The sequence below is a fragment of the Canis lupus genome, chromosome 27, assembly GCF_003254725.2.
Source record: "Canis lupus dingo isolate Sandy chromosome 27, ASM325472v2, whole genome shotgun sequence".
Lineage (NCBI taxonomy): Eukaryota > Metazoa > Chordata > Mammalia > Carnivora > Canidae > Canis > Canis lupus.
This window is the reverse complement of record NC_064269.1, coordinates 35,526,274-35,543,832: the sequence shown is the minus strand read 5'-3', so window position 1 is coordinate 35,543,832 and position 17,559 is coordinate 35,526,274. Positions and strand designations below refer to the sequence as shown.

At 43.8% G+C, this 17,559-nt stretch overlaps 1 pseudogene; it reads right to left on the bottom strand.

Annotated features, from left to right (window-relative positions):
* Positions 1-2,689: 2,689 nt before the first annotated feature.
* Positions 2,690-7,180, bottom strand: LOC112665505 (GTPase HRas-like; annotated as a pseudogene).
* Positions 7,181-17,559: the final 10,379 nt, after the last annotated feature.

Sequence of the window (17,559 nt, the reverse complement as noted above, 5' to 3'; positions counted from 1 at the left end):
ACCCCCACCCAGTCCACCTCTGAACTGGCATAAGACACTTCCTCCCCAGGTTGCCTTCAAGTTCCTGTACCCATGGCCAACAGTCCCACCATTTGTGGACCATTCTTGTATCCCAGGTGGTCCTTCAGTCTCCTGTCTGGCTGACTGTATGCCCACCCAGGCATTCTGCAAGCTCACAGCCAGACGACGTCCTGGTGGCAGCTCTGGTCTCCCACTCCTGTGTGCCCACAGCCTAACTCCATGCACAGGAGATGATGGTTGAGCACACATCGGCTGCCCCACTCTGGAGGCTGTCCCTTAGTGCTGGGGACCCCTTGCTCCCACCACAGCCACTGCAGAAAAGAGGGTGCTGGGTCACACAGGTCTTGTCCTCAGCACAGGGCACAACCCATCTGGGTCTTTGTGAGGTGGGTCCTCTGCCCCTGTCTCCTCAGGCCTAGAAGAGAGTCCTGCTCTCAGGGGGAACATTTCTAGCCCTGGCTCAGGAGGGCATGGACACACACTTAAGTCAGAGCATGGGAGAGGAGGCAACTGCCAGGATTCACCCCCTACCTAGTGGGGGAGAAGACTCTGATTGTTGGGAGGCCTGGGCCTTCTCAGGCTTCTTCATTCCAGGGTTCCCCAAACCGCTGAGGTTCCAGGCCTATCATAGCCACATTCAAGGAAAAGCACTCCCAAAGCTTAAGAAGCACATGGTAAGTAGAAGCACCCCAGAGGCACTGTCCCCATGGCCCGGGGCAGGGGTAGGGGGTGTGCAGACCCTTCTGCAGCTGGCAAGAGTCTGTTTTGTTATTTCTTCTGCTGGCCCCAGGGGCACCGTTGAAGCAGGGCCCTGGGAAGTGTATCCTCTTGGCTCCATGTGGTCCTGGCACACGGAGGTTTTTGGTCACTGGGTGGGTCCTCGACACCTCCTCCCATTTGGTCAGGATGAGAAACAGATGTGCACTGGCATTTACACTGCCAAGTGGTTCTTTCAGTGTTTCGTTGACTGGGTAAGGCCATCCAAGGAGACCTGGTCCCTGACCCACTCCCTGCCCCCTGGGAACAGAGCTTAGTGCCACCCTCCAGAGTCAGACCAGGCCCTGGACCTCTAAGGCTGAGGCTTGCAGCTGAGACCCATCCTGGTGAAGCTCAGAAGCCTCTTTGAGGGGGTCCTAGGGCCCCTCTGTCTCAGCCTCAGTTCCCCCAGCTTGTCCGAGGGTGTGGACAAGCCCTTGGCCCATTCTGCAACCAGCCTGGGGTCCTCTCAGGGCATGTTACCACTGATTGTGGGGAGAGTCTGATGCAGCCAGGGAGGGTGCCAGGGCCTATGGGCAGATGGGAGTCTTTAGCCTATGCTGAGACCCCATGGGCCCTGCTTAGGGTTCTGCTTCACAGAGCCCAAGGCTGCATACCTGTGTCCGAAAGCCCCAGCGGCTCAGGTTCTGGCCTGTCTGCCATCAACTCAGGACCCCTCACTGGCCTGGCTGCCTCCACAGTGATGGAATTCCCTCCCAACCCTCCCAGTGAACCAGGAGGATACATGTAGGTTGAAGCCAGAATGTTGGGTCCCTTTCCCTTCAGCACCACCTTGGGCCACCCCAGGGTGCACACAACAGACCTGGCCCAGGGACTCCCAGGAGGAGCTCCACACCGCCCACTAAAGATGGAGCTGTAGGGCCCAGGACACCTCTCCTGCCCTGTGGTCACTGCAGCTCATGCCCCTCTCATGAAGCACCCCCCACATAAGCCACAAGTGCTTGAGCCAGAAAGGCCTGGCGTGGCCCCAGGCTCTGCAGGGACAGAGATGACAGGAGTCCCCTCCCCCCCAACAACCAGAATGAAGACTGACTGTTGGGACCGAGCCCCCATGGCCCTTGTGAGTCCTGGATTCTGGCCCAAGCCTGGATGTGCACTCTGAGCATGCCCCATACATCCATGTCTTTGACTTGGATCAACCCTGTCCTAAGCAATTTGACTGGGAGCAATAGATCATACCAAGGAAGGGGTAACATGAGCAGGCAGGTGGCCCCACCCTCACCCACACAAGGGGCCAGTTCCTTCAGATGCTGGGTTATCTTACAGTCAGTCACCTGGCACCAATGGGACAGACATTTAGAGGCCTGCTCAGGAACCTAAAAGTTGCAGCCCCAGGTCAGGCCTAAAGTTGCTGGGAGGTGTGGACCTGGCAGCCTGGGCCCATCACTCTGCCATCCTTAGCAACTGCTTCTCAGGGACCCCAAACTCAGGAAATGTGATGCCACCCAGAGTCAGCCAAAGATTCCAAGATGGGGGACTCTAGCACCCAGGCCCCCATGTGATTTCAACGTCCCCTCAAGGAGAAGGTTTCCCTCCCAAGCGGAACACACACATCCTTGGCTCAGAGCCTCTTTTTGCTGTTGAAAGTTCAATAAAGTGTTTCTGTGCCAAAATGAGAAGCCAGCCTGTTCCTGCAATGCCCAGAGCTCTGTGCAGGAAGCCCCGGACAGATACCCAGAAAGGAAGAGGGTGGCACGGTCCAGGCTGCATGACCAGCCCCTGCCAGGTGCCCCTGCAGAAGAGCCTTCAGGCAGACTAAGCTGAGGGTCCCCTGTGCCTTCCAATCTTGGCCAAATTCCAGGACAAGACTGTCAATTTACTATCACTCAGCCAGTGCCCAGTGGGCCAGGATGGGGCTGGAAGGAGAGTGACAGCCAGGGTGCCAGTGGTGTCACTTCACAACAGTCTGTGCAAAGCATCCTGGGAGGTCTGTGGTCACTGTCCAGGGAACCTGGGCTGGCTGGCCTCCAAAGGTGCTTGCTTCCTCCTCCCCCTCCTCCTCTCTTGGGTCATGCCTCCTCCCAGCATGTGCCCTCCATGCCCTGTGCTTGTGCTCCTAGGGCCCAGAGGGCAAGCAAGGCATGTCACAGTGTCCACAGTTGTCAAGAGAGCAGGCCTGCAGCTCATGCAGCCTGCCCATCTTCGTCAGGTGGGCTCAACTTTCACACCTCATGCCGCCAGATCTTTTGCACCACTGTGTAGAAGGCAGCCTCCAAGCCCAACAAGAAGGGGCTGGCTGGCAGTGGGACTCTGCCTGAGAGCCTGGCAGGGGTGGGGACCGAGGGAACCCTGCCTCAAGCTCATGAAGAATCCCAGCCTCTCCCCGACCCTGACTTCCACACGGGTAGCTACCCTTTGCTCATCCTGCAGCCCCAGGGCTACCCCCATCAGGCAACTTGCTTCTCAGGAAGTCCCCGAAGGGTGAACCTTAAGTCTGACTCCCAGGCTGAACATCTTGTGTCCCCCTCCTATCTGACCTAACCCCCTTGTCCCCAACAGAATATTAAGAGGGCAGTACCAGCAAGGACCCATAGAGCTCTCTGTGGGCAGAGAGGCCACAACCCCAGGGTCACCTTTGGACTCAGGGCAGCCCTTTCACGAACCTCAGCCTCTTTCTAGAGCTGTGTCAGCCCAGACCTTTCCTGCCTTGCCATCTGTGGACACTTACAGAGCTAGGGGCTGCTGGGTCACGGGGGTCTCATAGAGTCCCAGAGGGTCCTGGAAGTGGAGCCAGAGCATGCCTGCCCATGTCAGGGGAGAGGGGGCAATAAGCACTGTTTCCTAGCAGGAGTAGGTCCTTAGCTAGCTGTGGGGTGGGGAGCCCATTCACCTGGTACATGTCGAAAGAGGTCTCAATGTAGAGAATGCCATAGCTGTGGAGAGACCCTAGGCCTGCCAGGACCCCGTGGTGCACAGTCAGGTCACACTTGTTCCCTACCAGTACCATGGGTACATCATTGGAGTTCTTCACTTGCTTGATCTGCACCCTGTGAGGAAGAAGGTCAGAGCCAGTCAGTGGGCTGCAAGCATGGCTGCATCCAGAACCCTGACAGAGAGACACAGAAACACAGAGGGTCAGGGAAGCCCCCAAGATCCCAGAAGCAGCTCACCCATACTGGAGGATGTTCTCAAAGAACTTGGTGTTTTTGATGTAAACACACAGAAGAAACCTTCTCCAGTGCACCTATACTTGTCCCACATGGAACTATACTCCTCCTGGCCCACCATTTCCCAAGGCCCAGTAGGCACGTCTCACCAGCGATTACCACTTGCTTCCAATAAGAATCCTGCAAGAGAACAGTGCTAAGGAACTACCCCCATCTCTCTAGAATAGCACAGTCAAACCACCAGCCAGTCCCAGGCAACTTTCCTGCCCATCCCAGGTCCCACAAGGAGGGGACACCCTCTTACAAAGCATACAGAAGACAAACCCATATCAGGATTCAGGGCTAGGGACAGGAGCAGCACAGCTCACCTCGATGGTGGGGTCATATTTATCCACCAAGAGGTTCCGGATGAGAGAGATGGTCAGGGCAGTCTTCCCCACCCCTCCAGCACCCACCTTTCTCAGCACAGACCCTCAAGTCCATTCTTATCTCAATCCCTAGGACTCTGGAGAAAGTTCTGGTCAGCCTCTTGGCTGTTGTCCTCTGAATGAGCAGATTTATCTCTTGGGCTGAGCCTCCTGTGAGTCTTACCCTCATGGTTCCTCACTGTCTTGGTAGCAATTTAACAGGTATGTGTATATTGTTTTTACCCTGTGCTAGCTTTGATTCTCAACAAGGTATTGACTTGAGCCTCTCTTCACCATCTCAAGATATGGGACCACCTTTTTCTTTTCAAGATTACATAATGCACCCTGTACTTGGGATTATACTCCAAGCCCTTGGGAGGCCCAGAAATAGGTATTTCTGAGACATAGATATGAATCACATTATCTTTGCCTTTAGAAGATATTGATTTAGGGTTAGCAACTCACAGTAGCCACCTGGTAGTATCCAGGCTGAAGTTGGCACTAGCCTACTGTCTTAGGAAGAAGGCCAGAAAAGGCAATAAATTTTCTGTTCAGGACACAAGGATTTACTGGAGGCATTCATGACACCAATACGTAAGAAACATTATACTGATTTACAGTTCCAACCAAACTCAGATCTACTCTCAGCTGCCCTTGCCTGGGTTTTCATCCCACAGGTAAACCACTCCAATTGTAAGTGCAGCATTGCTGTGATGAAGGGCACCTCATGGTGCCATGTGGGGATCATAGCAGTCCCCTCACTTAGGATGGGAAGGAAGTGGGGATGGAGGCAGAGCCAAGGGTGGCATCCTGGTTGGGGGCCTGATTGGGTTGGATCCTGTAGCACCCTCCACAGGCTTCCTCTTGGTACCCTTGTAGCCTTCTGAGGCATAGTGCTACCCTCTTGGAGCCCCCCACTATCTCTTTAAATCTCCTCATTTCCCTGAACCACCCCTCACCTCCTGGGAGCCATCCTGCCGCCTAGATCCATGCTTGTTCCCCAGGGGGTCTTCCTCCCTCTAGAAGCAACCTGACATCTCCTGGGAGATACCCCCTGAACCTCCATCATCCCTCTAGGAGCACCCTGTCTTTTTGGAGCACCACCTCATCTCTCAGAAGTCCCCACATCCCCCTAAGTTCCCCCTGTCTCCCTGGAGCCCCTCTATCCCTTGGGAGGCCCTCCCATCAAAGTCCCCCCAAAGTCTCCTATGCTCCTGAGAGACCCCAAAGTCCAGCAAGGATAGAAGTCAGGCAGTCAGGCCTGCAAGTTGTGTGGATCACTTGTCAGCCCCTGACACATAGCTCCAGTTGTATCTGAAAGCACAGAGATCCCTCAGAAGTGAAGGTCATGGCAGTTTGGCCCAGGATGTCCAAGGGTATTCTGGAGGAACAAGTGAGTGACAGTGGTGATGGGTTGTCTCTCAGGGCAAGAGGAAGGAACACTCTAGGGTGTCAGCTCTAATAGCTGAGGACATTGCTGGGGTGTTCTTCAAGTGGAAGGACCGAGCAAAACCACCTTGAGGTAGGGTTGTCTTACTTCAGGGAATTTGGGGATGCCCATGAGACACCCAGGGATTTAGCTATGGGCTGAATGGAGAGGGATGGCAACCTGGTGACTATGTACTACCATGGGGAGGGGGCCCAGTGTCAACCCCTAGGCACACCTGGCATCACTCTCAACCAGGGAAGGGAAATCCCATCCTGGGACCAGGACCAGGACCAGTGGCTAGGGGCCCAAGGGAGGCTGGCACAGGGGTGTAAGTTGCCATGAAGTCAGTGTGACTCAATATCCCTCACCTACTCAGGCTTCTCCAGGACCAGGACAGACCCTAGCAATGGGTTCCATTGTCAAGTTGTAAATTTGTCAAATGAAAGCAACTGAATTAGCATCTTTCCACTTCAGCATTTCCTCTCTTATGCTCCCCCTCTGGTCCCAGAGGCCCATGGCCATGGCTCCAAGAAGCCTGCTGCTAGGACTGGCTGTACTGGTCAGGGGAAGGATGGGAAAGGGTCACAGAGCCATCTCTGAGGGCATCTTGGTTGTACTTGGGTTGTGTGACTATTTAGCAATGACATAGCTTACTTACCAGCATTTTTTAAAAATATAAAAACTGGGACACCTGGGTGGCTCTCTGGTAGTGTCTGCCTTTGGCTCAGGTTGTGATCCTGGGATCCTGCCATTGAGTCCCCCATGGGGCTCCCAATATCACTTGCCAATAATGAACACCACAGGGCTGTCTTTGGACACCTGTCTGCACTAGAGCCCCTCTATGTGAGTTGTCTGATTTCCTTTTAAGTAGTATCGTTTTTACAGTCAGAAAACAAGCTATTGATGTTTTTGCCAAACAATTTGCTGCCTGTCACTGAGAATGCCCCTGCTATCCTCTAGGGCTTTCATTTCCTTCTTCTGGAGAGTGAGGAGCTTCCCACGGATGTGTGATTTTTCTTTCTGTCTGTATACCTATCATTCTCTTATTTAGTTTCAGGAGCACAACAATGCATTTCGACAATTCTGTACATTATTCACCACTCCCCATGAGAAGCGTTGCCATCTCTTCCTCATACAAGGTTCTTAAAGTATCACAACTGTATCCCCTGTGGTGTACTTCTCACCCTCATGACTTCTTTACTTCTTAACTGGAAGTTTGCAGCTCCTAATCCCCATCCCCTATTTGCCCATTCCCTCATGACCTTCTCTCAGCACCACGACATTTGTTCTCTGTAATTAAGAATCTGTTTGCACAGCAATGGACAGATCACCTAAACAGAAGATCAAAACAGATCAAACAGAAGATCAAAAAGGAAACAAGAACTTTGAAAGACACACTGCACCAGTTGGACTTCACAGATATATTCAGAGCATTTCATCCTAAACCAACAGAATACACATTGTTCTTGAGTGCACAGGGAACTTTCTCTAGACTAGTTCACATACAGGGTCACAAATCAAGTCTCCACTGATACCAAAAGATTGGGATCATTCTCTGCATCTTTTCAGAATACAATGCTTTAAAACTTGAACATAAAAGAAAATTTGAAAGGACCACATATACGTGGAGGTTAAAGAGCAATCTTACTAAAGAATGAATGGGGCGGGGATCCCTGGGTGGCTCAGCGGTTTGGCGCCTGCTTTTGGCCCAGGGCATGATCCTGGAGTCCCGGGATCGAGTCCTACGTCAGGCTCCGGGCATGGAGCCTGCTTCTCCCTCCTCTGCCTCTTTCTCTCTGTCTATCATAAATAAATAAATAAATAGATAGATAAATAAATAAATAAATCTTTTTTTAAAAAAAAAAGAATGAATGAATGGGTCAACCAGGAAATTAAAGAATTTAAACAATTCATGGAAATAAATGAAAATTAAAACAGAACTCTTCCAAGTCTTTGGGATGCACAAAGGTGGTCCTAAGTTGAAAGTATATAGCAATACAAGACTTTCTCAAGAAACAAGAAAAGTGTCAAATATACAACCTAACTTTACACCTAAAGGAACTGGACAAAGAACAGCAAATAAAGTCTAGATCCAGCAGGAACAGAAAAATAACAAAAATTAGAGCAGAAATCAATGATACAGAAACCACAAGAACAGAACAGATCAATGAAACCAGGTGTTAGTCCCTTAAAGCATTAACAAGATTGATAAACCCCTAGCCAGAAGTATCGAAAAGAAAATAGAATGGACCCAAATAAATAAAATGATAAATGAAAGAAGAAAGATCACAATCAACAATGAATTAATACAAATAATTATATAAATATATTTTGAGCAACTATATGGCAACAAATTATGCAATCTAAAAGAAATGGATGTATTTTTAGAAAGATATAAACTACCAAAACTGAAACAGGAAGAAATAGAAAACCTAAATAGAGGGACGCTTGGGTGGTTCAGCAGTTGAGCATCTGCCTTTGGCTCAGGGCATGATCCCAGAGTCCCATGATCGAGTACTGCATCAGGCTTTCTGCATGGAGCCTGCTTCTCCCTCTGCCTGTGTCTCTGCCTCTTTCTCTCTCTCTCTCGGTCTTTCATGAATAAATAAATAAAATCTTTTAAAAAATAAAAAGAAAACCTAAACAGATCCATAATCAGAGAAGAAACTGAAGCAGTAATCAAAAATCTCCCAACAAGGAATGCCTGGGTGGCTCAGTAGTTGAGCATCTGCCTTTGGTTCAGGGCATGATCCTGGGGTCCTGGGGTCCTGGGGTCCTGGGATCAAGTCCTGCATCAGGAATCCCTACAGAGAGCCTGCTTCTCCCTCTGCCTATGTCTCTGCCCCTTTCTGTGTGTCTCTCATGACTAAATAAATAAAATCTCTTTTTTTTAAGTCTCCAACAAACAAGAGTCCAGGACTAGAAGACCTCCCAGTGGAATTCTACCAAACATTAAAAGAATTAATACCTATTCTTCTGAAACTATTTCAAAAAATAGAAATGGAAAGGAAACTTCCAAACTCATTCTTCGAGGCGAGCATAACCTTGAGCCTAAAACCAGACAAACACCCCACCAAAAAGGAGAGGAGAATTACAGAAAAATATCCCTGATCAACATGGATGCAAAAATTCTCACCAAGATATTAGCCAACAGGATCCAATAGTACATTAAAAGGATCATTTACCACGACCAAGTGGGATTTATTCCTGGGCTTCAAGGGTGGTTCGACATCCACAAATCAATCAATGTGATACATCACATTAATGAAAGAAAGACAAGAACCATATGATCCTCTCAATAGATGCAGAAAAAGCATTTGACAAAACACAGCATTCTTGCTTGATTAAAATTCTCCACAATGTAGAGATAGAGGGAACATACTTCAATATCATAAAAGACATACAAAAAGCCCACAGTGAGTATTATTCTCAATGGGGAAAAACTGAGAGCTTTTCCTGTAAGGTCAGGAACAGGGATGTCCACTCTCACCACTGTTCAACATAGTATTAGAAGTCCCAACCTCAGCAATTAGATAACAAAAAGAAACAAAAGGTATTAAAATTGACAAAGAAGTCAAATTCTCACTCCTCACAAAGTATGCTTTACATGGAAAACCCAAAAGACTCCACCCCAAAATTGCTAGAAGTCATACAAGAATTCCCCAAAGTGGCAGGATATAAAATCAATACACAGAAATCAGTTGCATTTCTATACAATAACAATGAGACAGAAGAAAGAGAAATTAAGAAATTAATCCTATTTACAATTATACCAAATTCCTAAGATGCTTATTAATAAGCCTAACCAAAGAGTTAAAGGATCTATACTCTAAAAAATATAGAATACTCATGAAAGAAATTGAGGAATGCACAAAGAAATAGAAAAATATTCCATTTTCATGGATTGGAAGAACAAATATTGTTCAAATGTCTATGCTACCCAGAGCAATTTACTCATTCAATGCAATCCTTATCAAACTACCATCAACATTTTTCACAGAGCTGGAACAAATAATCCTAAAATTTGTATGGAATCAGAAGACTCAGAATAGTCAAAGGAATGTTGAAAAAGAAAACCAAAGCTGGAGGCATCATGATTCTGGACTTTAAGTTGTACTACTGAATTAATATAGCTGTACTAATCAAGACAGTATGGTACTGGCAACAAAAACAGACACATAGATCAATGGAACAGAATAGAGAACCCAGAAATCGTCCATCAACTCTATGGCCAACTAATTTTTCACAAAGGAGGAAAGAATTTCCGATGGGAAAAATGACAGTCTCTTCAACAAATGGTGTTGGGAAAATTGGACAGCCACATTGCAAAATAATGAAACTGGACCATTCTCTTACACCACCACAAAAACAATTACACAATGACTGGAATACTTAAATATGAGACAAGAATCCATCAAAATCCTAGAGGAAATCATAGGCAGCAACTTCTTAGGCTGCAGCCACAGCGACTTCTTGCTAGACACATCTTCAAAAACATAGGAAACAAAAGTGAAAAAGACTATTGGGGCTTCATCACAATAAAAAGCTTTTGCACAGCAGAGGAAACAGTTTCTAAAACCAAAAGACAACCTACAGACTGGGAGAAAATATTTGCAAATGTCTTATCAGATAAAGGGCTAGTAACTGAAATCTATAAGAATTTATCAAACTCAACATCCAAAGAACAGATACTTCAGTCAGGAAATGGGCAGAAGACCTGAACAGACATTTCTCCAAAGAAGACACACAAATGGCCAATGGACACAAGCAAAAATTCTCAATACCACTCAGCATCAGGGATATATGAATCAAAACCATAATGAGATACCACTTCCCACCAGTTAAAATGACTAAAATTAACAACACAGTAAACAACATGTTGGCAAGGATGCAGGGAAAGGGGAACCTTCTTATGCTGCTGGGGAAATGCAAGGAGGTATAGCCACTCTGGAAAAAGTATGAAGGTTCCTCAAAAAGTTAAAAATAGAGCTACCCTATGACCCAGTAATTGCACTACTAGGTATTTACCCCAAAGAAACAAAATGTAGTGATCCAAAGGAGCACCTACTCCCCAATGTTTCTAGCAGTAATGTCCACAATAGCCAAATATAGAGACTCCATGTGTTCATTGGCAGATTAATGAATAAAAATGTGAGAGATAGATAGATGATAGATAGATAGATAGATGATAGATAGATAGATAGATAGATAGATAGATGATGATAGATAGATAGATAGATAGATAGATAGATAGATAGATAGCCACCTCCCTTTAGCCCTTGGCAGCCACTGATCCACTTTTTTGTCTCCATGGGTTTATCTGTTCCTGATATTTCATATATAGACTCATTCAACATGGGATCTTGTAGAAAGTTTGAATGCTACAGTACGATGTAGAACAAAAATTCTGGATGGGAAAGGAACCCTGCTCAGCAGTAAGTCTGCTTCTCCTTCTGCCACTCCCCTCGCTCATGTCTTCTCTCCCCCTCTTTTCAAATAAAATCATAGAAATAAAAAGAAAATCATAAGAAATAGGGTCACCTGAGTAGCTCAGTTAAATGTCCACCTCTTGATTTTGGCTTAGGTCATGATCCCAGTGTTGTGAGATCAAAACCCACATTAGGCTCTGTACTGAGCATGGAGCCTGCTTAAGATTCTCGGTCCTCCACAATCTCTCTCTCTCTCTCCCTCTCTCTCTCTCAAAAAAAGAAAGAAAGAAAGAAAGAAAGAAAGAGAAGAAGACGAAGATGAAGACGAAGAAGAAGAAGGAGAAATATAAGGAAGAAAAAATACATTTACAGTGCTATTCTGTAAAAAAAAAAAAAATTCATATGTAAGTGGACCGACCTGGTTCAAATCCTTGTTGTTCAAGGGTCAACTATATAAGTAGTTGTAATAATCCACATAATGTACGTTAAGAATTCAATTAATGGGCTCTCAGTCAAAGAGATCTGGAATTAATCTGGCCTTAAAGCTTATAATGTGTGACCTTTGAAAAGTTATTTAGTATCTAGTGTTCTGGTTTACTAATCTAAAATGGAAATAAGAATATAGTACTTCAATGTTTGTAACATTTAGCCTCAACCTGGCACTTCTAAGCTCTCAAGAAATATTAGTTATTTTAATTGTTCTTTTAATTGCAATTTCCATGTTATTATTTCAGATTCATATCAGACTCTGCACAGTAATTTATTAAGTAGATTCTTTTTAATCAGTATGATACACATTTTTGCAATGTTTGTTTAATTTTTTAAAAAGTCCTTTGTCGGGATCCCTGAGTGGCGCAGCGGTTTGGAGCCTGCCTTTGGCCCAGGGCGCGATCCTGGAGACCCGGGATCGAATCCCACGTCGGGCTCCCGGTGCATGGAGCCTGCTTCTCCCTCTGCCTATGTCTCTGCCTCTCTCTCTCTCTCTCTGTGACTATCATAAAAAAAGTCCTTTGTCCAGGGGCACCTGGATGGCTCAGGTTAAACAACTGACTCTTGATTTCAACTCAGGTCATAATCTCAAATCTCTGAGATTGAGCCCTACATTGGCCTCTTCACTGCTTGAGATTGCCCCTCTCCTCTGCCCCTCTCCAGCTTTCTCTCTCTCTCTCTCTCTCTCTCTCTCTCAAATAATTTTTTAATGATAAATATCCTTTGCCTATAAGTAAGTTTAAATTAGCATTTTAAAGAAGCTACCACATCCTGATTTTTATTGAAAATCACGCTGCTTTTATTCAATTCAAGTAAGTATATAAGGCATTATGTTTGGTCTTTATCATGCAACAAATTTCTTTTAAAGAATTGATTTATAAAGGATAAGCAAATACAACAACATACTAGTGTCTAAAAAACACCTTGTACTTATTGTGAAATCCAAGATTAAATGTTCCCTGTCATGATCTTTTGTGGTTTTCACTTTAAATTATATTGATTTACAAACCCAAACATGAATGTATGTATGCACTTAGCTAATTTCCTACAGACAATAATTTGAATACTTTAAGAAATCTTCCAACATATTTTATATTTTATGTATATTTTTACCCTGAATATTCAAATAAAAACACCAATGTTCTCTGTGATTTGATTGTATAGTAGTTGCATCTTGGGTGCATCCCATCCAGCATTTCAAATCCCCCATTAAATGAGGTGGCTAGTAGAAAGAAAGGAGAGTAGCAGAAGGTTGTGCATCTTTCTTGGGGCAGGCTAGGTTATTCCCATATAGGCCTGCTAGGGCTAGGGTATAAAAGAGAAACTTGACAACCTAAGTCCAAAACAAGAATACACATTATCTCTGACCATCACAGATTGCCCCGTGAAAACCTAGACTGAAGCAAGTATGGAAAAAGTAGATTTCTCATCAAGGTGTCAATTAAGATTTGAACAGGACATTCTTACACCTGGAATATTTGAAGCAATTTCAGAATGCAGGGAACTTTGAGCTCTCATTGAAAGGGTAAATGGACTTCTCGGTATGTCATTCAGATTCTCCTTTTTCAAACGCTTCTGATAAATTGTTTTCATACTATTCAAGATTTGGGTTGTAAAAGACGGAGGCTTGACCACTCCTATGGTTAACTTGTTTCCATCTTAATCACAAACACTACAAGCTTAGAGTTTTCAAGTTTTGCTTTGGGAACTAGGTTGCTGAATCTTGGCATTACTATATTTTTTCATCATATCCCCATTATTACATTTCCAACATCATAGAAAAAATTCTATGTTCTAAATATCATAATCCCATTATCAACAGGTGTTTAATGATATTTGCTACTAATTATTCCAAGGAATTACTACATTCCCAACCATATTACACCTGACACAAAATCTAGCATTCCCAAAATAACACCTCTATTCATCTGCTCCAATTCTTACATTCAATTTTATTTTTTTAAATAAATAATTTAATCTACAGTTTTCCTCTGATAAAAATAAGGGTCCCTTAGAAGGACATAATATAAATAATATTGAACTGTATCACCATGCAAAGGTTGAAATATTTAATAATGGCCCATTATATTATTCATTAGTTCATCTATTAGTTATGACTAACAACTTACAATTTATACCAAACTTTTTCTCCGGACCTATGAAAGGTATGAGAGGTAAAAATATTCAGACTTAATTAAATGTAGGTAGTTTAATATGCATTAATTAATTCATTGAACTAATAATCATTAAGATTTTATAAGGTAGCCTGTTCTCTGTTATACACTGAATAGAGACAGTCACTGTAATACAATGGTTTAGTCTACCTGAGGAAAATATTGAAATAATTACAAATAATTGTGTAAGGGCAGTGATAGGTATGTGTACCTTGAAAAAGAACCACAAAATCTAATTCTGGCATGGGTTGACATAGGGCAGAGGTTAGGAACAGTTTTGTTTTAAGAAATAGTATCTGATTTGAGTCCTAAAGAATTGTTAAGGGTTAATGACATAACTTAGGAGAGAAGCAGATAAAACAAAGAAAACCACATGAAATCATGGACAAAACAAATGGTCCTTTTGACAATATTCAATACTAGGAAGACAGAGGAAATGAAGACAGAAACATGGTGGGATAAAGAATAATCGTGTATCCTTTCTTTTTTTTTTTTTGAGATTTATTTCTGTATTTTAAAGGAAGAGAGAGAGCACTCAAGTAGGGGGAGAGGCAGAGGCAGAGGGAGAGGGAAAGAGAGAGAATCCTTAAGCCACCTCCCTGCTCAGCACAGAGCCAGATGCAGGGCTGTATCTTATAACCTTGAGATCATGACCTGAGTGAAAATCAAGAGTCAGATACTCAACTGGCTGACACCCCCAATCCTGTGTCTCTTTAAGCATCTTTATTATTATCCATAAGCAATGGAAGCTTACTGGGTTGCATAAATCACCTTATATTGACTAATTTGAGTTTTAAATATACAACTGGTTGTTGTAGAGAAGTGATATTGACCTTCAAGAAAAGCTAGGAAAATATCAAACAGTTACAAGGCACGAGAGGCAACTTGAGAGTGCATGATAAGAATGTTAATGAGAAATATCCATGAAGGTAATATAAAACATAATAATTATTATAATTAATAATAATAAGCAATAGATTTAGGAGTGATGCTACCAAGGCTTAATAAATGACTGAACTTTAGGAGGTAAAAAGGAGAGGACACAGAAAATGAAGAAAAATATTGCCATTTCTTTGGAGCCTATTTGCTACTGGTGGTAGTGATTATTTAATATTTGCATATGTTTAACACGAGGTGCCCATCCTCAGTGTTCAGAAATTCATCCTACACAAACCTGGAGTTAATAGGCTAACAGGTTAAACATTAAAAGTCAGCTTTCAAATGACTAGGGTGGACCCATTCTGCTGCATAGAAAACAAGTTGTCATGAGTTCCTGACAAAGACGTTGAATTAAACTTTCTTGGGGTGCCTGGGTGGCTCAGTTGATTGAGCATATCTGCCTTCAGGACAGGTCATGATCCTAGGGTGCTGGGATGAAGGCCTGTATCAGGCTCCCTGCTCCGCTGGGAATCTGCTTCTCCCTCTCCCTCTGCCTCTCCACCTGCTAGTTTTCTCTCTCTCTCTCTCTCTCTCGCTCTCTCTCTCTCCCAAACAAATACATAAAATATTTTTTAAAAAGACTTATTGCTGCTATAAACATTAGGGTGCAGGTGTTCTGGTGTTTCACTGCTTCTGTATCTTTGGCGTAAATCCCAGCAGTGCAATTGCTGGGTCGAAGGGCAGATCTATTTTTCACTCTTTGAGGAACCTCCACACAGTTTTCCAGAGTGGCTGCACCAGTTCACATTCCCACCAACAGTACAAGAGGGTTCCCCTTTCTCCACATCCTCTCCAACATATGTTGTTTCCTGCCTTGTTAATTTTCCCCATTCTCACTGGTGTGAGGTGGTATCTCATTGTGGTTTTGATTTGTATTTCCCTGATGGCAAGTGATGCAGAGCATTTTCTCATGTGCGTGTTGGCCATGTCTATGTCTTCCTCTGTGAGGTTTCTCTTCATGTCTTTTGCCCATTTCATGATTGGATTGTTTGTTTCTTTGCTGTTGAGTTTAATAAGTTCTTTATAAATCTTGGAAACTAGCCCTTTATCTGATATGTCATTGGCAAATATCTTCTCCCATTCTGTAAGTTGTCTTTTAGTTTTGTTGACTGTATCCTTTGCTGTGCAAAAGCTTCTTATCTTGATGAAGTCCCAATAGTTCATTTTTGCTTTTGTTTCTTTTGCCTTCGTGGATGTATCTTGCAAGAAGTTACTATGGCCGAGTTCAAAAAGGGTGTTGCCTGTGTTCTTCTCTAGGATTTTGATGGAATCTTGTCTCACATTTAGATCTTTCATCCATTTTGAGTTTATCTTTGTGTATGGTGAAAGAGAGTGGTCTAGTTTCATTCTTCTGCATGTGGATGTCCAATTTTCCCAGCACCTTTATTAAAGAGACTGTCTTTCTTCCAATGGATAGTCTTTCCTCCTTTATCGAATATTAGTTGACCATAAAGTTGAGGGTCCACTTCTGGGTTCTCTATTCTGTTCCATTGATCTATGTGTCTGTTTTTGTGCCAGTACCACACTGTCTTGATGACCACAGCTTTGTAGTACAACCTGAAATCTGGCATTGTGATGCCCCTGGCTATGGTTTTCTTTTTTATTTTTATTTTATTTTTATTTTTTTATTTATTTTTTGGTTTTTTGGTTTTCTTTTTTAATATCCCCCTGGCTATTCAGGGCTTTTTCTGATTCCGCACATATCTTAAGATGATTTGCTCCAACTCTCTGAAGAAAGCCCATGGTATTTTGATAGGGATTGCATTAAAGGTGTAAATTGCCCTGGGTAACATTGATATTTTCACAGTATTAATTCTGCCAATCCATGAGAATGGAATATTTTTTCATCTCTTTGTGTCTTCCTCAATTTCTTTCAGAAGTGTTCTGTAGTTTTTAGGATATAGATCCTTTACCTCTTTGGTGAGGTTTATTCCTAGGCATCTTATGCTTTTGGATGCACTTGTAAATGGGATTGACTCTTTCATTTCTCTTTCTTCAGTCTCATTTTTAGTGTATAGAAATGCCACTGACTTCTGGGCATTGATTTTGTATCCTGCCACACTGCCGAATTGCTGTATGAGTTCTAGCAATCTTGGGGTGGAGTCTTTTGGGTTTTCTATGTGAGTATCATGTCATCTGCAAAGAGGGAGAGTTTGACTTCTTCTTTGCCAATTTGAATGCCTTTTATTTCTTGTTGTTGCCTGATTGCTGAGGCTAGGACTTCTAGTACTATGTTGAATAGCAGTGGTGAGAGTGGATATCCCTGTCGTTTTTCTGATCTCAGGGGAAAGGCTCGCAGTGTTTCCCCATTGAGAATGATATTTGCTGTGGGCTTCTCATAGATGGCTTTTAAGATGCTGAGGAATGTTCTGTCTATCCCTACACTCTGAAGAGTTTTGATCAGGAACGGATGCTGTATTTTGTCAAATGCTTTCTCTGCATCTATTGAAAAACCTTTCTCAATCCCGAGGCAAGATGCTGATTTGGGTGAGGGCTGGTGTCTTTCTCTCTGTAAGCAGTTTAGAGTTAACACTGTATCACAGCAAGGGCCCTGGGCCCCACTCAAAGAAAAATAAACATGGTATATTCTCTGGCCCTTAATTAGAAGTTGATGTATGGAATTTAGGGGAAAGGCAGCTAAAGCTTTTGTTTCCCTTTTTAAATTGTCATTTTTTAAAAAAATAAAAATAGAAATAAATAAACTTATTGAAATCTGTAGATAAAGAGTTCAAAGCCTTGACTCCAGCTAGAATCTCTCTGTTCAGAAGGCACATGAGAAAATGCTCC